The sequence below is a fragment of the Callithrix jacchus genome, chromosome X, assembly GCF_049354715.1.
Source record: "Callithrix jacchus isolate 240 chromosome X, calJac240_pri, whole genome shotgun sequence".
Taxonomy (NCBI): domain Eukaryota; kingdom Metazoa; phylum Chordata; class Mammalia; order Primates; family Cebidae; genus Callithrix; species Callithrix jacchus.
The window spans coordinates 10017754-10044938 of record NC_133524.1 but is presented as its reverse complement, the minus strand read 5'-3'; the positions used below and the strand labels follow the sequence as shown (position 1 = coordinate 10044938).

The following is a 27185-nucleotide window of genomic DNA, read 5'->3' as shown; positions in this document are numbered from 1 at the left end:
CTGAGTCTCAAAAAGAAAAAAAAAAAAGAATCGTCCTGGCCCATGCTGGTGCTGAAAGCACAACCCTTCTTTGGGGTATACAATAGTCTACGCTAATGCTGCTTTTCTTCATTTTGCTTTTTGCAGCCAGTCCCTGTAAGATGGCAGAAGAATTCACGTTTTCCTAAACCCTAGTGTGGCTGCACGGTTTCCCTCGATTGCCCTGCGTTCTAACGTGCTTCCAAGAGGACGACACTGCTGCTGCTCTTGCTCCGTTAGAACAAGGCTCAAAACAATAAAACTGCTGGACAGGGAGTGGGTGGGAGGGGGAGGGAAGAGAGGGAGACAGAGCCCCAGGAGTTATTTGCCCCATAACCATCCATCCATGCATATATTTAACTGGCCCCTTCTTCCTGTGGACTTCTGCTCCTCCAGGCAACTGCAAAGCACAGGTTCTCTGCCCTGAAGGTCCAGTTTCCTGACTCCCAGTTTGAAATGAAAACATGAGATCACTCCATTTGCAGTCAACACTGTGTGTTTTTTCCCATCAGTGAGTTGTTTTCAAGGTGAACAAAATGAAACCTACTTTACATAAAGAAAAAAATTCTCTGAAAGAATCTCAATATCAGAATCAATGAGGATGAACAGGGACCACCCCCGACTGGCACCTTGACTAGGACACAACAGCACCACGTCCTGATGGAGCACCAGCTGTTTCTGCACGGTGCCAGGTGCTGGGTGAAGTTTCAGAACAAAGCCAGCGCAAAGCTGAAATGTGGGCTCTGCAGCAGTAATCAGACCCTGCAGGCACGGGCAGTGCACCTTGCACACACCCCTCTCTACCTGGCTCAGTTCCCTGACAAGGAAAACACAGGTGGGAGAATCTCTTGAAACAGGAGATCGAAGTAACAGGTGAACCATGATTGTGCCACTGCACTCCAGCCTGGGCAACAGTGAGATGCTCTTTTTTTCTTTTTTTATTATTATTACTTTTTACTTTTTGTGAGATGCTGTCTCAAAGAAAATAAATACATACACACATACGTACATAAGGCAGAGAGAGATGAGGAGAGGAGTGGCCAAGAGCACTGATGAGCCACACCAGGTGACTTCACAATGAGCCCATGCTGACCCTTGACGTCTTCCAGGTGAAGTTCCACGTGCTGCCTTGGCAACACCAGAGCAAAGCAGTGAGTGCCGAGCCCTGCCTCCCTGTTTCCGAGGAACTCTGCCTCCCTGTCTCCGAGGAACTCTGCCTCCCTGTCTTGTCAGCTCAGTTCCGCAGGCACCTAAACAGCATTTTGCATGGGCACAACATTCCGGAGGACGTGCAACACCACACGGAGTATCTGAGCCTCTCTCTTCATCCAGTAGATTCCTCCCTCTGGAGGACACCGCCTCCTTCCCACAAGCTTCCCCAGCACTCTGCTGGGGCATGAGATTCAACCATGCTAGGGCCACACTCCTGGGATAGGGTGACAGGTCCAGAGCTGCAGCTCTGGGCTCAGCACCACCGCCACACTGAGATGGCGCCCTGTTTGCTGTGGGGGCCGTCCTGCACACTGGCAGATGTTGAGCAGCATCTCTGCTCTCCACCCACAAATGCCAGTAGCACTCCCCCATCTTAAGACAACCAAAAACACCTCTGGACATTGCCAAATGTCTGGGGGCCAAAGTCACCCCCAATTGTGAACCACCAGTGTATCTGGGAACCTCAGCAAGGCTTGTCAGGGAGGAACATGTCCTTCCTTTGAGGCTGCAGATCTGTAGAACATGAGCCCAGAGACACGTGTGGCCACTGTGGGAAATCTGCCGGGGAAGTAGTCCAGCAGGAAGGAGACTGTCGTATCTCAGTGGGGGTGGGACAGGGAGACACAGTGGGTCCTCCAGCACACCTGAAGCTCCTCAAGACTTTCTAGCTGGGGAGTTACTGTAGTCCCTCTCCCACGGAAGCTAATGGTCTAGGCTGTGTTTCTGTCACTTGCAACCAAAGTAGCTCTGGCTGTCTGGAGTTCTGTTATCATGTGCTCGTGCAGGCATGCACGTGCACGTGCGCGCGCGCGCGCACACACACACACATACACACACAGCGTCTACTTGTGTGTCTCCTGTCAGTGGAGTCCTTCAGTGCTCAATATCCCAGTAACTAAGTGTTTAGTTATAAGGTCCCTAATTAGGAGGTCCGATGTAAGGGTGGGGTAGCTGAAAATGTGTACAGCGATTCACAATATACTTTTAAATGAAAGTAACCTGAAGAGCAAACATCTCCCAGTATTTTGATTCATTTTCTTCATGACGACCTAGGAGAAGGTTATTTCCAAAATGTTGGGAAAATGTGGAATTCTGCCTTGGAAAGGAGAGACTGCCGGTCACTACACTAACACAAGAGCCAGAGAGAAAACTGCAAAGAAGTGTATTCATTTCAACACGGGGCGATCACAGTGACAAAACGCCCACTCTGCAACGCGGTGGATTCCCGTTATGGAACGAGGACCAATGTGTTCCCATACGCAGACAGTGAAGGGGCTCAGGGATGCTTGCTCTGAGCTGCGGCTTTGTTCCGTGTGTTATTTCCTAGTCAACACAGTCTCAAGGCCACCTGCAGTTTTCCTTTTCCACAAGGACGTGAGAAGACATTTGTTAATAAGCAGAAGGAAAACCCTTTCCATTGTGCTGGCAACTCCCTCCTCCCATCTCATCTCCCCCGTGACGGCCAGGTCACAGGAAAACCTTTGCATGTGGTCACTTCCTGCTTCAGAAACGAACAAAAATAAGTCCTCCCCCTTCCTCTGACCCATTACAAAGTAGATTTCTACTACTCCCTAGACACAAAACAAGAAATATCAAATATCTGAGGGTTTGACTTTGGCCAGAGGAATACCTGGTAGACCAGCAAGCCAGGGGCCATCAGAGAAGCTGACTCAGAGTGAGGTGAGCCCGCCCCCCACCCTTACTCCTGCACCCCTGCAAGCTGCACACATGTTAGTGTTCAACAAGCAAGCCCCAGGACAAGCTGACCTGCAAGGGAGTTCAGCTGGTTCATATGCAGGATCCTGCTGGCTCTTCCAGTGTGCTGGGGCACTCCCAGCTCTAGCTGTGCCTGCTCCCTTCCCCATGTGCCCAGTGAGCAAAGTTTCCTAACTACTAAGCCTGCGTGTGCCACCTGGTCACATGCATTCTAGTTAAGCGAGAGCCAGCACATGATTCCAAAAGACTTGGCCAAGAGATGGCCACAGGACAGCATCCTGACTCCCTGAGGACTGGAGTTTTCCTTTCCACTTCCCACCAACCTAGTCACTCCCTGACAAACACAAAGTGCAAGACGAGCCAGGAGGAGTGTGTGGCTGAGGGAGGGGCTGCGGGGTGGTGCTGACACAGGCACTGGGTGCTACCTCCCACACCAGAACCAAGTCCTGAGGATGGATCCCTGGCCGACCCCCACCGTGCAGGCCTAAGGAGCTCCCTGCCTCTGGACAGGCACCCCCCGCTCTTCTAGGTCTTGCCAATGTCATCCTGCCTCTTCAAGGACCAAACTCTCTTAAACACCCAAAGTAAACGTCAGTGCAAAGAGAACACACAAAAGAAGGGGAGACGACCTTAACTAAGTTTCCCTAGGGTGCCCAGCCCTAAGGCCAAGGGAACGATGACACATTAGGGAGAATCTGACTGTAGACAGCAGTGGCTCCTAACTGGCGTGTGCTACCGACTAAATGTCTCTGTTGCCTGGTCCACAAAACCTATATGTTAAGAATCCTGATCCTTATGGTAACAGTGTTAGGGGGTGGGGCCTTTGGGAGGTGATTAAGTCACGAAGGTGGAGCCTCATGAATGGAATTAGTGCCCTTATTAAAGGGACCCCACAGAGCTCTGCTGCCCCTTCCGCCACGCATGGATACAGCAAGAAGGCCCCGTTTGAACCCGGAAGCCCTCACCAGACACTGAATCTGCCACGCCTTGATCTTGGACTTCTAGCCCCCTGAACTGTGAGCAACAAATGTCCGATGTTTATAAGTCAACTGGTCTATGGTCTTTTGTTATAGAAACCTGAACAGACTAAGACACAGTGACGGTGGTCCCCATCCCCTACACACTTGGCAATGTCTGGAAACAGTTTTGGTTGTCCTCATCTGGAGACAGATGCCAACATGTTGCTAAAATATCCTACCATCCACAGAAAAGCCCCCACAGCAAAGAATCATCCAGCCCCAAATGTCAGTAGTGCCATGTTGACAATCCACGTCTACGGCACTAACCAGCTAGTTCAGTTTTCCCTCTGTAACGGTCTGTTCTGACAAAGGTCAGTGTTTTCCTCAGTTTCTCTTCCCACTATCCTGTGTGTGGCTCCCTGGGTTCAACCTTAAGCCTTCCTCAAACGCCTTCTGCCTAAACACAGGACTCACAGGTGCCTCTCGTCAGACCCATGCATTCATCACATGGTGTTAAAGTCTGGCCTTTGCCACCAGGCTGCATACTTATCCAAAAACCAGGGGTTCACTTGAGACCCTGTAACAGCTAAACCAATCCATTTTCTTGCTCTCCCAGGTTAATCTTTGGGTGAAGAATGAGGATTATCATTCTCTGTATCAGAAATTCATCGGGTTGCTATTTGCAATTCAGCTGACCCCACTTCCCAGACAGATGGCTGTGGTGGATCAGCAACTCAAGGCAGCAAGAAAATCTGGGCCATCGTCCAGGCGCCAGCAGTCCCCCTGCTCCGTGTACATGGCAAAAGGAGATTCAAGCAGTTAAACTCATAGAACCAGAAAGTAGAATGGAGGCTGCCAGGGGTGGAGGGGAGCGGGAAATAGCAACAAAAACTTATTTCTGCTCGGCGCGGTGACTCACACCTGTAATCCCAGCACTCTGGGAGGCTGACCCAGGCAGATCACCTGAGGTCAGGGCTTTGAAACCAACCTGGCCAGCATGGCGAAACCCCACCTGTACTGAAAATACAAAAATTAGCCAGGTGTAGTGATATGCACCTGTGGTCTCAGCTACTGGGGAGGCTGAGGCAGGAGAATCGCTCAAGCCCGAGAGGTTCGCACCACTGCACTCCAGCCTGAGCAACAGAGAAAGAATGGAAGGAAGGAAGGAGAAAGAAAGAAAAGAAAAGAAAGAAAGGAAAGGGAAAGGGAGAAAGAAAGAAACATATTTTTCACAGCCTGGAGCTGGAAAGTCCAAGATGGCAGCATAATTAGGCTCCGGTGAGGGGTCTCTGTGGACTGCAGAAGGCCTTCTTACTGTGTGTGTGAGAGAGAGGCTTGCAGCACCCAAGACATGCCACTGTGAATCTGAAATAATCTGATGTATTTTCTGAAACCATTAGCTAATGATCCTGAAAAATCAATAAATAGATAAACTGGGCCAAAATGCTCTCCTAAAAACATCAACTGAACCTGAAACCTGAATAATATTGCATTAGATCTGAGTCCTTGGTTTTCTCATCCTGAAAGCATGCATGATAAATAATCTTTGTACCTACCCCAACTAGACTGTCGTCATGAGCATATTCAGAACACTCAGCCGCAACCGGCAGGTGTGTGTTCTGTTTCCAATCTGAATCATACTTTCTATCTGGCTTAGAAATAACCTTCACCTGTGAGTCACCTTCAGCCAACCGCAATTTCTCAACTTCCAGATTCACCATCCTTGTTTTCATATATTTTAAAAATGCCTTGTACTAGGACTGGCTCCCAGTCTCTTGGCTGTAGAATCTCAATGTGTCCCTGTCACCCTACGGGCTGAAAAGGAATCAGAATGTGTACGGATCAACAGCAGCCCCGATCATGATTGGGTATCACTGGAACTCCAGCTCCAAAGGATGGCTCTGGTCCTTATCGCCATGAACCTCGGAGGTAAGCTCTTAGTCTACAAAGGAATCGCACCTACTGCAAGGGCACTGGAAAAGTGGGGTCTCTGACCAGTGCTGCTGGTAACAGCTAGCATGTATAGACTGTGGCCACAGTTACTCAAACCACCCCAGGGCCAGGCACAGTGGCTCATGCCTGTAATCCCAACACTTTGGGAGGCTGAGGCAGGTGGATCACCTGAGGTCAGGAGTTTGGGACTGGCCTGGCCAACATGGTGAAACCCCACCTCTACTAAAAATACAAAAGTTAGCTGGATGTGGTGCTGCATGCCTATAGTCCCAGCTACTCAGGAGGCTGAGGCAGGAGAATCGCTTGAACCTGGGAGGTGAAGGTTGCAAAGAGCCAAGATTGGACCACTGCACTCCAGTCTGGGTGACAGAGTGAGATTCCATCTCAAAAAAAGAAAAACCCAAAAACAAAAAACGACCCCAGGAAGCATCACCTTCTCAACTTTAGATATGTGAAAATTGTGCTCAAGGGTTTTAAATCCAAAGTAAATCAACACAAAGGATTAGCATCTGGTTTTCTAACTCATTGATTGTGCTATGGTTCTTATGCTACACCCTGCTGAGGTGTCACTTGCCTGTTCAAAATAGAAATAACTGTTGCCTTGCCATTTGTAAAATCATACGCATGGATGAAGAGACAGATAGACAGATGTAGATAAAGATAGACAGGTAAGCTAGACGCAGTGGCTCACACCTGTGAGCCCAGCACTTTGGGAGGCAAGGCTGGAGGATTGCTTGAGCCCAGGAGCTTGAGACCAGCCTGGACAACATAGTGAGACCCCATCTCTACCAAAAAATAACATTAACTGGGCGTAGTAGCATGAACCAATACTCTCAGCTACCCAGGAGGCTCAGGTGGGAGAGTTGGAGGCTGCAGTGAGTTACGATAGCACCACCGCGCTCCAGCCTGGGTGACAAGAGCAATACTCTGTCACTAAAGCAATAATAACAAGAAGAACAACAACAAGTTCTTCCCTGGAATACATATGAGGAATGGATAAGAGAAAGTCTATCAGGCTAAGGTTCCCAAACACCAGCCTATGATCAGAAGCCTCTGGAGGGCCCTTGAAATGGTTTGGCCCTGTGTCTCCACCAGATCTCACCTTGAATCGTAATCCCCATAATCCCCACATGTGGAGGAAGGGACCAGGTAGGAGGTAACTGGATCATGGGGATGTTCCCCCCATGTGGTTCTTGTGATAGTGCATGAGTTCTCACACGATCTGATGGTTTTGTAAGGCAGTGTTCCCTGCTCTTGCCTGCTCTCTCTCTCCTGCTGCCATGTAAGATGTGCCTCTTTCCCTTCCACCATTATTGTTAAGTTTCCTGAGGCCTTTCTAGCCATGTTAAACTGTAAGTCAATTAAACCTCTTTATAAATAACCCAGTGTTGGGTAATTCTTTATAACAGTGTGAAATCAGACTAATACAGCCCTTAAAAGGCAGGACTGGGGCAGGGCCTGAGCCTCTGCATTTTGGACGAGCTCCCAGAAAAAGTTGATGCCACTGATGGGAAAAACAACCTTAGAGAAGCCCTGCTGGAAAGCATTTAGCCTGGCACCTGCCAGGTCCTTAGCTAGTACCCCATATAATGCAGCTCAATCACCCTGACCCAGAAGGGCCCTGTTCTCTCAGTGGAGGAAGGCCTCCTCCCTCCTCCCTCCTCCACCTCCCCACAGGGTAGCACCGCTTACTTTCCCAGCACCACTTGGTTCTATTGGTCTCCCTGCTCCCCAAGGCAGGAGAGTGCATTCTATACTCCCTGAAGCTCCTTTTGCTTGAAAATCCCTTGGCCCCAGCCTCAGTACAGACTACCTTTTCCCTTCCTGTGACACCTTGGCCACCAGAGCCTGGCCATGGCTTAACCTGCTTCTCTACCCCAAACTAGAGAGAACCAATATGGCCCCCTCTCCAGCTCAAAAAACACACTCATTCATGAAATTCAGGTAGGCCCCTGGCCAGGGGGACTCAATGTTCACCATGAGCTTTGCAGAGAATGGTTGGTGCCTGTCTGTTAACCTGCCAACAAGAGTCAAGGCTAGCTGGGCACCGTATCTCATTCCTGTAATCCCAGTACTCTGGGAGACTGAGATGGGAAGATCTCTTGAATCTGGGTGGTTGAGGCTGCAGTGAGCCCAGATCACATCACTGCACTCCAGCCTGGGTGACACAATAAGACACTGTTTCAAAAAAGAAAGAAAAGAAAAGAAAAAGAAAAGAAAAGAAAAGAAAAGAAAAGAAAAGAAAAGGAAAGGAAAGGAAAGGAAAGGAAAGAAAAGAAAAAGAAAAGAAAGAAAGGAAAGAAAGAGAAAGAAAGAAAGAAAGAAAAGAAAAGAAAAGAAAAGAAAAGAAAAGAAAAGAAAAGAAAAGAAAGAAAAAATGTCGAGGCCAATATGTAAGACCATAACCCTCCATCTGGGTACAATGAACTCTCCTCGTGCACTTTGGAATCACCCATACCTGCCCCTGCCCTCAGTCTCCTGACTTATCTGGCCTCAGGTGCAGCCTGGTCAGCAACAGTGCTTTGCAGCTCCCCCCAGGTGATCTGAATGCACAGCCAAGGTTTCACCACTGCACTGGAAGAATGGAGTCATCCCCCTTCTTTTGTTTAATTGAGCACACAGTAACACTTCCAGGGGCCTGTTTTCACCCTGGTCTTAAAAGCTGACCAGAGGCCCAAAGACTCAGCACTCTCTACCACTGTCCACCTTTCAAAAGCATTTGATCCTTGGTGCATTTTCCCAAATCTTGTTCTTTCTTTGAAAGTTAAGAATGGACAGAGTAATCTTTTCTTTTGTTATTTTTTTTTTATTATTTTTATTGAGCCAGGGTATCTTTCTGTCACCCTAGACGGAGTGCAGAGGCACAATCACGGCTCACTGCAGCCTTGACTTCCCCAGGCTCAAGTGATCCTCCCACCTCGGGCATGCGCCACCATACCCAGCTACATCTTCTGTATTTTTTTGTAGAGATGTGGTCTTGCCTTATTGACGAGACTTGTCTTGAATCCCTGGGCTCAAGCGATCCTCTCGAGTCAGCCTCCCAAAGCACTAAGATTACAGGCATGAGCCACCACACCCAGCCTCTATTGTTATTATTTTTAAATGATGGATAAGAGCTGAAGATGAAGTTACTCTTAGAAATATTTTTTTTTAAAAAAAAGGAAAATGATACCTGTCAAAAAGGTTATTTAGAATACAATTTAGATGTCCCAGTAAACTTCTAATATTCAGAAGGCTCCCATCTGTGTCACCTGAGCCCAGCGGTGAGGCATGGAGGCCAGGTTATTCACGAAGAGCACGGTTTCAGATGACCACAGACTCGCTTGCAAATTCCAACGTGCAACAATAAGGCAAGGGGAAGAAAGGTGCCCGGTGAATTTGACAAAGGTCATGATGGCCGAACACATTCACTGAGAACCAGAACTGTGGCAGATGCTGGGCAGGGTGGCGAGACGTTAGCCCTGGAAGAACCTGGCCCACCCAGTCAAGCCATAGTTGCTACTGTGGGAGGCACACGCACCCACCCTGGGTGGGGGCTCTCACAGCTGCAGGAGGTGGAGGCCCAGGCAGGCTTGCTTCCAACTGTAGCCACAAGCGGAGTCTCCCGGAGGGCTTCAGACATACCCAGAGGTTCCGCTGGAACACACAGTTGTGTCGTGTTGGGTGCCCAGAAGCACAGAAGGCTACAGATCCACTGGCCTGCATTCCAATGCCCAGGACGCCCCTCCAGCTTTCCACTCTCATTCTTCCCAGGGAGCTCCAGAAACTGGCTAAGAAAGGTTCCTGCACCCTCAAACAGGCAACTCAAATGTACAGCCAGGGTCCACAAGGCTGTGGGAGAGGGAAGCAGCTACTATCTTCCTCACTGAAACACAAACACACACCCACGTATGGAACCATAAATGCAGCTCGAGCACCCAGCGTCCAATAACAACTCAAGGCCAGGGAATGCCCATTTCCCAAGGGCTGTGCAGACTGTCCTTGACACTCAACTTCCTGGAGAATGAGCTACAGACAAGGTTGCATCCTTATCAGTGGGGATGTAAACACGGGAAGAGGAGGGGAAGTTACAATGTCACTTTCTCTAAAATGCCAGAGCATTAATTTTGTCAGCCCCAACTGAATTCATGGGAACAAAATACCAAAACAGATTCCTACCACGTTGTGAGAACCCAGAAAGTCTTACAAGTGAAAATGTCATGCTGTCATGGGATTACTGGTTCAAATATTGCTTTCTTGAAGCAAGGACTAAGCAGCACAGTAAACAGGGTCTCTACTAGGGAGACAGAGTCCTGAGGCAATAATCCCAGTGCAGGAAGCTGGCTGGAAACAGATTCTTCGTGATCTCTTTCATTTTTGTCCAAGAACGGTCTATTACTTTTCCTTTAATACTGAGCTGCAAAGAGAATTTTTTTTTATTTTATTTATTTATTTATTTATTTATTTATTTTAAGGCTAGTCAAGTGAAGCAGTGGGAGTGGAGAAGTTTTTAACCACTTAAGCTATTCCAAGCACATAATATTCCATAACCTTTGTCTTTTGATATTTAGGGAGATTTTTTCAAAGCTCCCAATGTAACAAGAGTGACCCTTCATCCAGGAGAAGTATTTCCTGGCTTACTCCACTACATCTGAAAACAAGATAAGTAGAAGGAAAACTGCTTTGCTCTTTCAGGAAAGCAAACCCAGCACCCCTGCCACTCCCTCCACAATCCTGAGTCCATCTTGAGATGGGGGTCCCAGGGAGCAGGTCGCCCAAGTGCCCCGCAGGAGACACTGGGAACATTCCTCTCTCCCTGCGCTTGCCAGGTACTCAACCATAAGTGAACATCCTGGTGAAGAAAACAGCCATGTGAACCTGCCCAGCCCAGCTAAGACCCTGCACAGTTCAAAAGGGCACCACGCCTGTGTGTCGGTTGTGTGTCATGTCAGGCTCCCAGAAGCACAGCAGGCTACAGACCCACCGGCCTGCATTCCAATGCCCAGGACGCCCTCCAGCTTTCCACCCTCATTCTTCCCAGGGAGCTCCGGAAACCAGCTAAGAAAGGTTCATGCAATTGCTTTGGTTCAAATGACTTATTTTTTTTGTGGGGAGGTGAAGGAAGAGAAGGGCAAATGGAATGGAAGATTTCTAGGTTTCCACATTCCAGCTTACATGTTCTCTTTTCTTGCTAGAAATTCATGACCTTTTATTTTATTTTCTTTTCTAAATTGAGTTTCAGCTCTTGTCGCCGAGGCTGGAGTGCAAAGCATGATCTCGGCTCACAGCAACCTCCACCTCCTGGGTTCAAGTGATTCTCCTGCCTCAGCCTCCTGGGTAGCTGGGATTACAGGCATGCACCACCATGCCCAACTCATTTTTTTTTCCTTCATAATTTTAGTAGACAGGGGGTTTCATCATGTTGGCCAGACTGGTCTCAAACTCCTGACCTCAGGTGATCCGCCCACCTTGGCCTCCCAAAGTGCTGGGATTACAGGCATGAGCTGCCGCGCCCGCTGATCTTTTAATTTTTAAGCTGTTGTTTAAATTAAAAAGACTGGGGGAAAACCCAGAATGTAAGTGAGCCTCAAATGTTGTTTCTTGGGCCACTGCAGTGGCTCACGCCTGTAATTCCAGCACTTTGGAAGGCCAACACAAGAGGATATTTGAGCCCAGCCTGGGCAACACGGCAAAACTTCATCACTACAGAAATTTTTAAAATTAGCCAGGCGTGATAGTACATGCCTATAGTCCCAGCTACTCAGCAGGCTGAGGTGGGAGGATCGCTTGAGCCTGGGAGGTGGAGGTTGCAGTGAGCTGTGATTGCGCCACTGCATTCCAGCCTGGGCAAACAAGCGAGACCCTGTCTCAGACAAAAAAAGGAAAAAAAAAAATGTTGTTTCTCCATGTAAATCTGGAGGATAATTCCATAATTATTGCCAAAAACAAAACAAAACAAAAAACAAAAATTACTTTGTATAGATCCTGCCTTTTCCTGGGAGACGTAACTACTGCGTGATTACGTTTTCCTAGCACGCTATGCAATTTTACATGCACTGAAGACTTAACTACAAAAATAAGGTCTTACTATTTATGGTGACAATTCAAATAAAATCCTATGGTTAAGAATAACACTAAATTGGCAGAGACAAGAAGATCACTTGAGGCTAGGAATTCCACACCAGCCTGGGCAACATAGCAAAACCTTGCCTCTACTAAAAATAAAAAAAATTAGCCGGGCATGGTGGCACAAGCCTGTAGTCCCAGCTACTTGGGAGGCTGAGGCAGGAGGATATCTTAAGCCTGGGAGTTCGAGGCTTCAGTGAGCAATGATCACGCCACTCCACTCCAGTCTGGGCAACAGAGTGAGACCTTGTCTCTAAAAATATAAAGAATAAGAAGAATTCTTATTCTCAAAATTGAATTTTTCCAACAAATTGCTTCATTTACTGCACAAGCAGTTAGGACAGGGTATCAAAGACCCCCACTGCCAGTGTTTGCTGGGAGTCCTCAGAGAAGGGACAGAGCCCCGGGGAGGCCCAGCTCCTGCCTGGAGGCACTGAGCACACCTCCTCCCGTTCCTGGCCCTAAGCAAGCATGTTGAAGCAGCCCGAGCCGCACCTGGGCAGAGAGGAGCTGGGTCTGCACCAGATGTGGCCATTCCCTCTGCAGAGTTTTCTGGAGCTGCTACCTGCTTGGCACTCAGCCAGGACTCCCAGGACTGATCCCTGCTCAGCTCTGGCCTCCCCCAGGCAGATGGGATGGAGGGAGGGAGAGACAAGCAGTCATGCACAGACACACACATGCGTTCAGGCACCAGGATCCTCCATCCCTGCACCTGTGCACATACTGTGCCTTGGTGGTACCATTCATATCCCTTGATTTTTCTCCATCACTACTGGTAGCACAAGGCTTCCCAATTCTTCCCTGTAACTCCTGTACCCTTTTGCCCATCTGCTACAAGTGGTCTCTGCCACCACACCCTGCTCAGAAGTCTTCCATGGCTCCCACTGCCCTGGAGCAAGTCCCTGGCTCCTGCCCACCTCATCCACTGCAGCCTCCTCCCCGCTTCCCCTAACCTGCAGGCTGCCACCAGCTCCCCAGCCCAGGGGTCCTTCCAGCCACATGCCCTGGAGGAGCACCGTGTGAGTCCCTCCCTCAATCAGGGATCACCCACTCTGGGGTGAGGTTTCTTAAAGAACACCCTCTTTCCCGGGCCTGTCTGCTCCTGGGTCAGATCCAGCACCAAAAAACACAGCTTAGTGCTGATCCCTGTGACACGCATTCAGGGCCACGGAAGAACTGACCCAGGATGGGCTCTAACAGGGGCCTTTAGGGTCAGCCTCCTCTCAGTAAGGTCTGCACAATTCAAGAATAAGGCTGAACACACACTTCAACCCATTTCCTTCTTTAAATAACCGCTTTCTTGAGTATAACTCATATACAATAAAATTCACCTTTTTAAAAGTATACAATCAAGGGGTTTTTACTACATTCACAGTGTTGTGCAGCCAGCACTCTATACGTCCAGAACATTGTCATCACCAACAGAAACCCCCTGCCCACTGGCAGACCCTCCCCTCCACACTCCACCCCTGCTAATCACCATTCTGCCGCCTCTGTGTATTTACATATTCAAGATATTTGATTCCAATGGATCATACAGTATTTCTCAACCCATTTTCATGTCAAATACTAAATACAAGTTAGCAAATGTGGTGGGGTGCAATATTTATTACAACCAATAGGCTTCAAAATCTCAGAAATTCCTGGGTTTCAAAACACACATTACATGTAGAAGAAAAGAAATAAATCCACCTTCCCAGACCAGGTACCATGGGTAGAGTCCACAATAAGCTAAGAAAAAGCCTCACCCACTCCCATTTTCCACATTTACTTTCTCCTTCTTGCAAAATACCCCTCCCAAGTCCAGGCTGTAGTTTGAAAAACTTCCCTGACACCTCCCCCATGTCCTCTACTGGTTTAGAGAAGTGCTGGTTTAGAAACTGGTTCTTATTTCAGTGTGTATAAAACCATCCGAGCCAGTTGTTAAAATTCAGGTTCCAAGGTCCCAGCAACTGTGATTCTGAGGTTTTGCACATGCTAATTAGAATGCAAATGGCAGACAGGCCACATCTCTTCTTCTCCAGACAGAAGATACCAAAAAGCTGCAACCAAAGATCTCTTACTCTTATGGATAAAGCTGCTAACGAGCCAAAATGTCTGTCAACGTCAACCACAGCGTGTCAGACCAGTTCTATCACTATGAGATGCCCTGTCTGATTGTTAAGGTTGAGGGCAAAGGAAATGGAATGAAGACAATTACAGTCAACATGATTGTAATCAGCCTCCAACGTATCCCACCAAATATTTTGGTTGTGAGCTGGGAGCACAGACCCAGTTTGATGTTAAGAACAATCATTACATTGTCAATAGATCTCATGAGGCGAACAAGCTGCAAGACATGTAGGATGGATTCATTAAAAAATGTGTTCTCTAGGCAGATCCAAGACGGCCCAACAGGAACAGGTCTGGAGTGCAGTTCCCAGTGAGAACAACACAGAGGGTGAGTGAACACCGCATTTCCAAATGAGTTATTACTGCCCACAGACCAGGAGATTCCCAGGCTGAAAAGCACCACAAGTTTCCAGCACAGCTGTTTCAGCCAGTGCAGCGGGATTCCACACAAAAACACAAATCTGGGCGGCTGTTTCAACTGGCACCTGGAACGCCTGGGAGACAGAGTAGCCCATTTGACTGAAAAAACGGGGACTAAAACAGGGAGCCAGGTGATCTGGCTCAGGGTGTCCCACCCCCACAAGGACTAGCAGTCTGAGACTCTCTGGATTGAGAGTTTTGCAGCAACTGCAGCTGAACCTGGCACAGTCCAGCTCTGTTGGGAAGGGCGTCTGCTATTACTGAAGCAGTCTGCCATTGTTGTGGCAGGCCATCATTACCAAGGCAGTTCTAACTATATCTCTATAAACAAAACCACAAGGAAGTTCACACAGCAGCTGGGTAGAGCCCACGGTAGCTCAGCAACACCTCTACTGGCAGACTGTGACTAGACTACCACCTTGCTGGGCAGGGCACCTCTGAAAAAAGGCAGCAGCACATCAGAAACTTATAAATAAAGCCCCACCTTCCCAGGACAATGCACCTGGGGAAAAAGGCGGTTATGAGTTCTGTTGCAGCAGACTTAAATGTACCTGCCCAGCAGCTCTGAACAGAACAACAGAGCTCACAGCTCAGCACCTGAGCACCTGTAAGGGACAGACTGTCTCCTTAAGCAGCTCCCTGACCCCTGTATATTCAAAGAGTCACCTCATAAAGGAGAGCTCAGGCTGAAATCTTGCGGATACCTTTCTGGGACAAAGATAACAGAAGAAACTGGCAGCAACCCTTACTGTTCTGCAGCTGCCACAGGTGATCCCCAGGTAAGCAGGGTCTGGAGTGGACCTCCAGCAGTCCTACAGCCAAGGGGCCTGTTAGAAGGAAAACTAAAAAAAAACAGAAAGAAATAACTTCATTATCAACAAAAAGGACCTCCACTCAGAGACCCCATCCAAAGGTCACCAACTACAAAGACCACAGGTAGATAAATCCACAAAGATGGGAAGAAACCAGTGCAAAAAGGATGAAAACACTTGAAACCAGAATGCCTCTCCTCCTTCAACGGATCATAACTCATCAACAGAAAAGGAACAAAGCTGGATGGAGAATGAGTCTGATGAATTAACAGAAACAGGCTTCAGAAGGTGGGTAATAACAAACTTCTCTGAGCTAAAAGAACATGTTCTAACCCAATGCAAAGAAACTAAGAACCTTGTAAAAAGGTTTGAAGAAATGCTAACGAGAATAAACAGCTTAGAGAAGAATATAAATGACCTGATGGAGCTGAAAAACATAACACTTCACGAAGCATACACAAGTTTCAATAGCTGAATTGACAAAGCAGAAGAAAGGATATCAGAGATTGAAGATCAACTCAATGAAATAAAAGGAGAAGGCAAGATTAGAGAAAAAAGAATGAAAAGAAATGAACAAAGCCTCCAAGAAATATGGGACTATGTGAAAAGACCTAATCTATGTTTGATAGGTGTAACTGAATGTGACGGAGAGAATGAATCCAAGCTGGAAAACACTCTTCAGGATATTATCCAGGAGAATTTCCCCAAACTAGCAAGGCAGGCCAATATTCAAGTCCAGGAAATACAGAGAACACCACAAAGATATTCCTCAAGAAGAGCAACCCCAAGGCACATAATCGTCAGATTCACCTGAGTTGAAATGAAGGAACAAATGCTAAGGGAAAACAGAGAGAAAGACCAGGTTACCCACAAAGGGAAGCCCATCGGACTCACAGTGGATCTCTCAGCAGAAATGCTACAAGCCAGAAGAGAGTGGGGGCCAATATTCAACATCCTTAAAGAAAAGAACTTTCAACCTAGAATTTCATATCCAGCCAAACTAAGCTTCATAAGTGAAGGAGAAATAAAATCCTTTACAAACAAGCAATTGCTGAGAGATTTCATCACCACCAGGCCTGCCTTACAAGAGCTCCTGAAAGAAGCACTAAACACAGAAAGGAACAACCAGTACCAGCCACTCCAATAACGTACAAAATGGTAAAGAGCATTGATGCAATGAAGAAACTGTGTCAACTAATGGGCAAAACAACCAGCTAGCATCAAAATGGCAGGATCAAATTCACACATAACAATATTAACCTTAAGTGTAAATGGGCTAAATGCCACAATCAAAAGATACAGACTGGCAAATTGGATAAAAAGTCAAAAACCATCGGTGTGCTGTATCCAGGAAACCCATCTCACATGCAAGAACATACATAGGCTAAAAATAAAGGGATGGAGGAAGATTTACCAAGCAAATGGAGAGCAAAAAAAATGCAGGAGTTGCAATCCTAGTCTCTAATATACAAACCAACAAAGATCAAAAGGGACAAAGAAGGGCATTACATAATGGCAAAAGGATCAATGCAACAAGAAGAGCTAACCATCCTAAATATATACGCACCAACACAGGAGCACCCAGATACATAAGGCAAGTTCTTAACAACCTACAAAGAGACTTAGACTCCCACACAATAATAGTGGGAGATGTTAACACTTCACTGTCAATATTAGATCAATGAGACAGAAAATTAACAATGATATCCAGGACTTGAACTCAGACCTGGACCAAGGGGACCTAATAGACATCTACAGAAATCTCCACCCCAAATCCACAGAATATACATTCTTCTCAGCACCACATCACACCTACTCTAAAACTGACCACATAATTGGAAGTAAATCATTCCTCAGCAAATGCAAAACAACAGAAATAATAACAAACAGCCTCTGAGACCACAGTGTAATAAAATTAGAACTCAGGATTAAGAAACTAACTCAGAATCGTACAACTTCATGAAAACTAAACAACTAGCTCTTAAATGTTGACTGGATAAATGATGAAATGAAGGCAGAAATAAAGATGTTCTTTGGAACCAACAAGAACGAATACACAACGTACCAGAATCTCTGGGACACATTTAAAGCAGTGTCCAGAGGAAAATTTATAGCAATAAATGCCCAGATGAGAAGCAAGGAAATATCTAAAATCGACACCCTGTCAGCAAAATTGAAAGAGCTAGAAGAGCAAGATCAAAAAAATTCAAAAGCTAACATAAGACAAATAACTAAGATCAGAGCAGAACTGAAGGAGACAGAGACACAAAAAAAAACTTCAAAAAAAATCAATAAATCTAGGAGCTGTTTTTTTGAAAAGATCAACAAAATAGACCGCTAGCCAGATTAATAAAAAGAAAAGAGAAGAATCAAATAGATGCAATAAAAAACGGTAAAGGGGATATCACCACAGATTCCACAGAAATACAAACTACCATCAGAAATTACTACAAACAACTCTATGCACACAAACCAGTAAACCTAGAAGAAATGGATAAATTCCTGGACACTTGCACCCTACCAAGCCTAAACCAGGAAGAAGTTGAAACCCTGAATAGACCAATAAGAAGGGCTGAAGTTGAGGCAGCAATTAATAGCCTACCAACCAAAAAAAGCCCAGGTCCAGATGGGTTCACAGCCAAATTCTACCAGGCATACAAAGAGGAGCTGGTACCACTCCTTCTGAAACTATTCCAAACAATCCAGAAAGAGGGAATCCTTCCCAAATCATTTTATGAGAACATCATCATCCTGATACCAAAACCCGGCAGAGATCCAACAATAAAAGAAAAAGAAAACTTCAGACCAATATCCATGATGAACATAGATGCAAAAATATTCAATAAAACACTGGCAAACTGATTGTACATCAAAAAGCTTATTCATCACGATCAAGTAGGCTTCATCCTGGGGATGCAAGGCTGGTTCAACATACGCAAGTCTATAAATGTAATTCACCACATAAATAGAACCAAAGACAAAAACCACGATTATATCAATAGACGCAGAGAAGGCCTTCGACAAAATTCAACAGCCCTTTATGCTAAAAACTCTCAATAAACTAAGTATCGATGGAATGTATCTCAAAATAATAAAAGCTATTACAACAAAACCACATCCAATATCATACTGAATGGGCAAAAACTGGAAGCATTCCCTTTGAAATCTGGCACTAGATAAGGATGCCCTCTCTCACCACTCCTATTCAATACAGCATTGGAAGTTCTAGCCTGAGTAATCAGGCAAGAAAAAGAAATAAAGGGTATTCAATTAGGAAAGGAGGAAGTCAAATTGTCTCTATTTGCAGACGACATGATTGTATATTTAGAAGACCCCATTGTCTCAGCCCAAAATCTCCTTAAACTGATAAGTTACTTCAGCAAAGTCGCAGGATACAAAATCGATGTGCAGAAATCACAATTATTCCTAAACACCAATAATAGACTAACAGAGATCCAAATCAAGAGCAAACTCCCATTCACAATTGCTACAAAGAGAATAAAATACCTAGGAATGCAATTAACAAAGGATGTAAAGGACCTCTTCAAGGAGAACTACAACCCCTGCTCAAGGAAATAAGAGAGAACACAAACAGATGTAAAAACATTCATGCTCATGGTTAGAAGAATCAGTATTATGAAAATGGCCATATACTGCCCATAGTAATATATAGATTCATCGCTATCCCCATCAAGCTACCTATGACCCTCTTTACAGAACTGGGAAAAAACACCTTAAACTTCACATGGAACCAAAAGAGAGCCCGCATAGCCAATTCTAAGCAAAAAGAACAAAGCTGGAGGCATCACTCTACCTGACTTCAAACTATACTACAAGGCTACAGTAATCAAAATAGCATGATACTGGTACCAAAACAGACATATAGACCAATGGAAAAGAACACAGGCCTCAGAGGCAACGCCATACATCTACAACCATCTCTGATCTTTGACAAACCTGACAAAAACAAGCAATGGGGAAAGAATTCCCTGTTTAATATATGGTGTTGGGAAACAGGCTAGCCATGTGCAGAAAGCAGAAACTGGACCCCTTTCTAACACCTTACACTAGAATTAACTTCAGATGAATTAAAGACTTAAACATAAGGCCTGACACCATAAAACCCCTAGAAGAAAATCTAGGCAAAACCATTCAGGACACAGGCATAGGCAAGGACTTCATGACTAAAACACCAAAAGCATTGGCAACAAAAGCCATAATAGACAAATGGGACCTAATTAAACTCCAGAGCTTCTGCACAGCAAAAATAACAATCACTAGCGTGAACCAGCAACCAACAGAATGGGAAAAAATTTTTGCAATCTACGCATCTGACAAAGGGCTAATATCCAGAATCTACAAAGAACTAAAACAGATTTACAGGAAAAAAACAAATAAACCCATTCAAAGGTGGGTGAATGACATGAGCACTTTTCCAAAGAAGACATTTATAAGGCCAATAAACATATGAAAAAATGTTCATCATCACTGATCATTAGAGAAATGCAAATCAAAACCACATTGAGATACCATCTCATGCCAGTTAGAATGGCAATCATTAAAAAGTCTGGAGAAAACAGATGCTGGAGAGGATGTGGAGAAATAGGAACACTTCTACACTGTTGGTGGGAGTGTAAATTAGTTCATCCATTGTGGAAGGACTCAGAAATAGAAATTCCATTTGACCCAGCAATCCCATTACTGGGTATATATCCAAAGGACTATAAATCGTTCTACTATAAGGACACATGCACACAAATGTTCATTGCAGCACTGTTTACAATAGCAAAGACCTAGAACCAACCCAAATGCCCAGTGATGATAGACTGCACCAGGAAAATGTGGCACATATATACCATAGAATACTATGCAGCTATAAAAAAGGATGAGTTCGTGTCCTTTGTAGGGACATGGATGAATCTGGAAACCATCATTCTCAGTAAACTGACACAAGAACAGAAAAACAAACACCGCATGTTCTCACTCATAGGTGGGTGTTGAACAATGAGAACGCATGGAGACAGGGAGGGGAGCATCACACACTGGGGTCCGGTGGCGGGGAATAGGGGAGGGACAGCAGGGGACAGGTAGGAGGCTGGGGAGGGATAACATGGAGAGAAATGCCAGACAAAGGGGATGGGGATGGAGGCGGCAAACCACATTGCCATGTATGTACCTATGCAACAATCCTGCATGTTTTGCACATGTACCCTGGAACGTAAAGTGCAATAAAATACACACACACCCACACACACACACACACACATATAAAATTTGTTTTCTGTCCTGAATGTGAGAATCCTGAAATAGATATGTATGTCAAGCCAAAGCAGCAAACAATAGGTAATTCTTATAAAACCTGTGGCTGTTGAGGTATGCTTGACACACATCATAAACTCTGCACATTCATTCTCAAAAGCTCACCTGAGAATAGTGACAGCAGTATAGGAAAGAAAGAAAAGGAAAAGGAAAATAGAAAGGGCAAAGGCAAGGAAAATGGCTCTGTATCCAGCAGTGAGGCATCACCACCACCAAATGAAATTAGTCCTCCTCCACATACACTGGAAGAGGAGGAGGATGACTTGGGGGAAGATACAACTAAGGAAGCTCAAAAGTGCGGAGTGGATGAAATCAGTGATCATGTAGAAGTTCTGATACTCAGTGATGATTTGGACAGAACAGTTGAGAAGCGGGTCAACATCCTGCTTGATTTTGTTAAGAAAAAGAAAGAAGAGAATATCACTGATTCATCTGACAAGAAATTGTTGCTGAAGCAGAAGTGCTGGATGTAAAAGCCCCAGGTCCTCTTGTTCTGAAGTTCTTTTTGTTTATTTGGTTTTTCTTTGAGATAGAGTCTTGCTCTGTCGCCCAGGCTGGAGTACAGTGGCGCAATCTCAGCTCACTGCAACTTCCTCCTCCTGGGTTCAAGTGATTCTCCTGCCTCCCGAATAGCTGGGACTACAGGTGCTTGACACCACACCCAGCTAATTTTTTTGTATTTTTAGTAGAGACGGGGTTTCACTGTGTTAGCCAGGAGAGTCTCAAATCTCCTGACCTCATGATCCGCCCACCACAGCCTCCCAAAGTGCTCGGATTACAGGCATGAGCCACTGCACCCAGCCTGAAGTTCTTTTCAAAGAGATGATTAGAGAACACATTAAGAAATACAGGCACCATGCCCTACGATTTTGTCACAACAACAAAAAAGCTCAACAGTACCTTCTTCATGATTTGGCACGCGGGGCAGCAATGCACCAAACTCAGCCTATCTCTAAGATTCCAGATATCTTGAAGGAGATGTATGATGTAAGATTTTTTAGAAGAGGTCATCATCAGCTGGTTGGAAAAGGCCTTTAAGAAGTATGTCTCAAAAGAACTTGCCAAAGAAATTCGTGTCAAAAGAGAACCATTTATAAAATGAAGGAGGCAGAGGAAGAATCTTCTGGTGCTGAGGAAGATGAAGATGAGAACATTGAGGTGGTGTATTGGAAGACTGCCAGTGTACCAAAAGTTGAAACTATGAAGTCCAACAACACGGATGATGACATTGATATTGATGCAACCTAGCTTAATAGTGTAGTGCTGCAAATTTTTCTCCATTATCAGCCGGAAGCACAACATGTATGTGCAAAAGCTCAAATGGCTTAACATAAAGCTACACTTTACACTAAAAAGCTATTACTGTGAGTGGTCTGTAATTAAGCCCAATGAGACATCTAGGGAGGCCATACACATCATAAGTTTGCTTATTTATAGCATGTTTCTTTTTGACAAACTAGCGGTGGGCACATTTGGATCACATTTATACAGTTATAAAAATAAAGATCTGATTTTGGCCATTCTTCGGATGTTTGGCTCTGAATGACTTAAGCTAAAGTAACTGGCTCCATTTTCAAATGTTGGGCCATCATTTCACCTAACGAGCATTCTGGGAACCTGCTAGATATTGTTAGGTGCTGAGGCTGTAAAAAGTCTTCAACAGGATGTAACGTAAACTTATTTGTAATTACCGTATCCAGCCCATTAAGAAATAGTACTACCTACATTTTATCTGTAGTCCCTCCAACTGGCATCTGGTAATGTACACTGTGAGGTAGACTGATAATCAAATGATAGTGCAACATCCTACTGAGAAGTAAATATGACCTGAGCGTCCTAGAAATAATTTAACAGCAGGTTTTGAAACTTGGAAAGTTGTTTTCTCATTTCATGTACACTTGCCCTAAATTGTAGTCGTTGAAGTCATGTGCATTGCACGTTGGATAAGCCAGGGAAATTATTACATTAACAACCATTTTCTATGTATGTAGTAGTTGCTTCATACTGAGAGAGCTTGCTTTGGGGTGCAATTAAACAATAAACGGATTTTATTTGGAGGAAATGGGGAAGGGTGCACTTACTAGCAAACCTAAGCATAAAGTTTCAGCTTTTGCCCTTATGGTTTAAATTACAATTCCAAAATGTTTAGACATACTGGAAAAAAAAAAAAGGTAGAGGGAGGTCAGGTGTGGTGACTCACACCTGTAATCCCAGCACTTTGGGAAGTCGAGGTGGGTGGATCACTTGAGGTCAGGAGTTTGAGACCAGCCTGGCCAACATGGTGAAATCCTATCTCTACAAAAAATACAGAAATTCGCCGGGCACGGGTGGTGGGTGCTTGTAGTCCCACCTACTCAGGAAGCTGAGGCAGGAGGATTGCTTGAGCCCAGGAATTCGAGGCTGCAGCGAGGCAAGTTCACACCACTGAACTCCAACTTCGGTAACAGAGTGGGACAATGCCTCTTAAAAAAAATAAAAATATTCAACAGAAAACCTTATAAACCCTACAATGCTATGATGAAGATACTACCAATGTTCCCTAAATCTGGAAAATTTAAATTTATTGAGGGATCCCCCCATAGGAGGGTTTTTTGAAATATAAACAGAAATAATGAAGTGGTGAAGGTTTTGATTCTGTCATGGATCTGTGTTGTTGCTGGGAAGTGAAAGAATGGGAAATGAGAAGAGAGTAGCTCATGTCTAAGAGGGGACACATTCCCAAGTGCTATCACCCTTGAACCATAGGGATCCCCGCTCAGTGTCTGAACCCCAGAATAAACCCTGTGTCCATGTCATAGGGAGGCTGAAAGACTCCCATGCTCCTGCTCAGAAAGCAGCAGCAGAGGATTAGGCTGAGCTAAGCACAAACTGCCACCACAAGGACCATCAGGATGCCGGTGACCAGGCAGGACCACCAGGATGCCAGCGATCAGGCATGTCCTGTCTTCCTGAAGGCAGAGCAGAGCAGATATGCTGAGCACCTCTGTCGGAGTCCTGCAGGGGCCCACACCCCCCAGGGTCAGTACAAGAATCTTATGACCTTTGAATATTGTGAGTTTTAATTTTGCTTCAATAGCCGTGAAGCCAGAATGACCAATCCTATTTTTTTGATTCATCAGAGATGTGCCACCCCTATGCTCAGGAAATCACAAGCTCTATTCCTGGGGCGGTGAGGTTAAAAAGCTTGAAGCACAAGGAAAATACTAAGGAGAACCAAAAACTTGTCCACACAGTAGCATTATTCACAAGAGTCACAAAGAGGAACCACCCACATGTCAATCAAAAGACATGAACAAAATTCGGTCCATTCCCACAGGACAACAGCATTCGGCCATGAAAAGGAATGACCGATACACACTACAACATGGATGAATCTCCAAACATTATACTGAGATAAGCTGGACACAAGTGACCACATATTCTATGATCCCACTGACACGAAATGCCCAGAATAGGCAAATTCATACATAGTAACTGTGATGGTTAATACTGGGCATCAATTTGATTGGATTAAAGGATACAAAGTACTGATCCTGGGTGTGCCTGTGAGGGTGTTGTCAAAAGAGATTAAATTTGAGTCAGTGGACTAGGGAAGGCAGACCCACCCTTAATCTAGTGGGTACAATCTCATCAGCTGCCAGCAAAGAAAAAGCAGACAGAAAACTGTGAAAAGGAGAGACTGGCCTAGCCTCCCAGCCTACGTCTTTCTCCTGTGTTGGATGCCTCCTGCCCTCAAACATCAGACTCCAGGGTTCTAGAGAACCCTAATACAGATTTCGGTACCAGGAGTGGCTCTAAAGGAACAGGATATTAAGGATGGAGTTCTTTTCTTGGTTTTGGGGTTTCTGGAGTTGGCTGCTTAATATGATTAGATCCCAAAATGCTAAGGACTCTACTTCTAATATTATGGAGAACACTTCCAGTCCTTGGTGTAAAATATTTAGAGAGTTATGCAAAATAAATGCATTTGACACTCCTGATTCACTGCTGGTAAGAGGCAGGAGTTCAGTGACTCTATACGTAATACCTTCGACCATATGTGGAGAACCTGGTTGGTTGCTCCTGAGTTCAGTGGACAAAGTGATGAAAGAAAATTATGAACTCAGTGATTTTGTCTCCCAGCTTTGGAAGCATATACTGAGCCTCAACTCTGCTAAGATTGCCCTGAATGAGAGTCTTACCTCCTGCAGAGAAAGAGCTGAAATTGTGAAAAAGCAGACACAAGCTCTTATCATGCGAGTGTCTGACCTGCAATGAAAGGTGCATGCACAGCCTCGCCAGGTGTCTATTGTTAAAGTGAGGGCACCGATTGGAAAAGGGTGGGACCCTACAACTTGGAATGGGGATGTGTGGAAGGATCCTGATGGAGCTGGGGACACTGAGTTTGTAAACTCTGATGAACCTTTTTTTGCCAGAAGGAACAGCTTCCTCATCCCCAGTAGTGGCAACATCCCCTCCTCAACCCATACTGCCATCAGCCTTTCCACCTTTGTTTGCGGCGATAAACCCTGCACTGCCCAAGGCAACAGTGATGGCCTCCCCGAGACAGTTGCCAGGCAAGATAATGATTCTCCTCAGGAGCCACCCCCATTTGCTTCTAGACCTATAACTAGACTAAAGTCTCAATGGGCACCTAGAGGTAAGGTTGAGAATGTGACCCATGAAGAGGTGCACTACACTCAAAAAGAACCATTTGAGTTCTCTAATTGATATAAACAGATATCTGGAGAACAGGCATGGGAATGGATATTAAGGGTGTGGGATAATGGTGGAAGGAATATTGAGTTGGATCAGGCTGAATGTATTGATTTGGGCCTACTAAGTAGGGAATCTGCTTTTAATGTTGAAGCTTGGGGAGTTAAAGTTCTAATAGCTTATTTGCTTGGTTAGCTGAAATATGGATTAAAAGACGGCCCACTGTGACTGAGCTGGAAATGCCTGATCTCCCTTGGTTTAATGTAGAGGAAAGGATCTAAAGGCTTAGGGAGATCGGAATGGTGGAGTGGATTAGTCATCTTAGACCTACTCATCCCAGCTGGGAGGGTCCAGAAGATATACCTTTCACCAATGCCTTGCCAAAGAGATTGGTGAGGGCAGCACCTGCATCTTTGAAGACCTCTGTAATTGCTCTTCTCTGTATGTCAGATCTAATGGTGGGAACTGTAGTCACTCAACTACATAATTTAAATACTATGGGAAAAATTGGATCCCAAGGTGGCAGGGTTCAAGTGATGACACTCAACCATCAAAGGCAAGGTGTGTGTAGCTACCAAAATGGACAGCAAAGGCAAAACAGCAGTCAGAATAGTCTGACTCGTTTAGAGCTCTGGCACTGACTAATTAATTATGGTGTTCCTAGAAGTAAAATTGACAGGAAGCCTACTGCATTTCTACTTAACTTATACAAACAGAAAACTTCTAGGTCAAATGGACAAAAGGCTAATTTGTATTATAAAAACAGAGAATCAATCAATTTCCAGACTTGAACCAGCTTATAGACCCAGAACCCCTTGAATGAAGGGAAGGCCAGGTCCCCTTAAGGAAGGACCCCACTACATTACCAACAATTTATGCGGTGAATCTTTCTCCCATCCTTCCCCAAGGAGACCTCTGGACTTTTACCAGGGTGACTGTGCACTGGGGAAAGGAAATGATCAAACATTTTGGGGACTACTGGATACTGGCTCTGAGCTGACATTGATTCCAGACGACCCAAAATGTCACTGTGGTCCTCCACTTAAACTAGGGGCTTATGGAGGTATGGTAATTAATGGAGTCTTAGCTCAGGTCCAACTTACAGTGGGTCCAGTGGGTCCCTGGACTCATCCTGTGGTCATTTCCCCAGTGCCAGAATGCATAATTGGCATAGACACACTTAGCAGCTGGCAGAAACCCCCACATTGGCTCCCTGACTGGTAGGGTGAGGGCTACTATGGTGGGAAAGGCCCAGTGGAAGCCACTAGAGCTGCCTCTACATAGAAAAATAGTAAATCAAAAACAATGTCACATCCCTGGAGGGATTACAGAGATTAGTGCCACCATCAAGGACTTGAAAGATGCAGGAGTAGTGATTCCCACCACATCCCCAGTCAACTTTCACATTTGGCCTGTGCAGAAGACAGATGGATCTTGGAGAATGACAATGGATTATCATAAGCTTAACCAAGTGGTAACTCCAACTGCAGCTGCTGTATCAGATGTGGATTCATGGCTTGAGCACATTAACACATCTCCTGGTATGCAGCCATTGACTTACCAAATGCCTTTTTCTCCATTCTTGTCCATAAGGCCCACCAGAAGCAATTTGCCTTCAGCAGCAATATGCCTTTACTGTTCTATGTCAGGGGTATATAAACTCTCCAGCTTTGTGTCATAATCTTGTTCAGAGAGACCTTGATGGCTTTTCACTTCCGTAAGACATCACGCTGGTCCATTACATTGATGACATTATGCTGACTGGATCCAGTGAACAAGAAGTAGCAAACACACTGGACTTATTGGTGAGACATTTGCGTGCCAGAGGATGGGAAATCAATCCGACTAAAATTCAGGGATCTTC

General features: G+C 45.4%; 1 protein-coding gene and 1 pseudogene across 2 annotated transcripts in view; one reads left to right on the top strand and one right to left on the bottom strand.

Moving 5' to 3' along the window:
• The window catches only part of SHROOM2 (shroom family member 2), a 159702-nt gene that overhangs the window by 115945 nt on the left and 16572 nt on the right, over positions 1 to 27185 (bottom strand). The gene's annotated exons all lie outside the window — the stretch shown is intronic.
• On the top strand, positions 14057 to 21874 carry LOC100396649 (eukaryotic translation initiation factor 5 pseudogene; annotated as a pseudogene).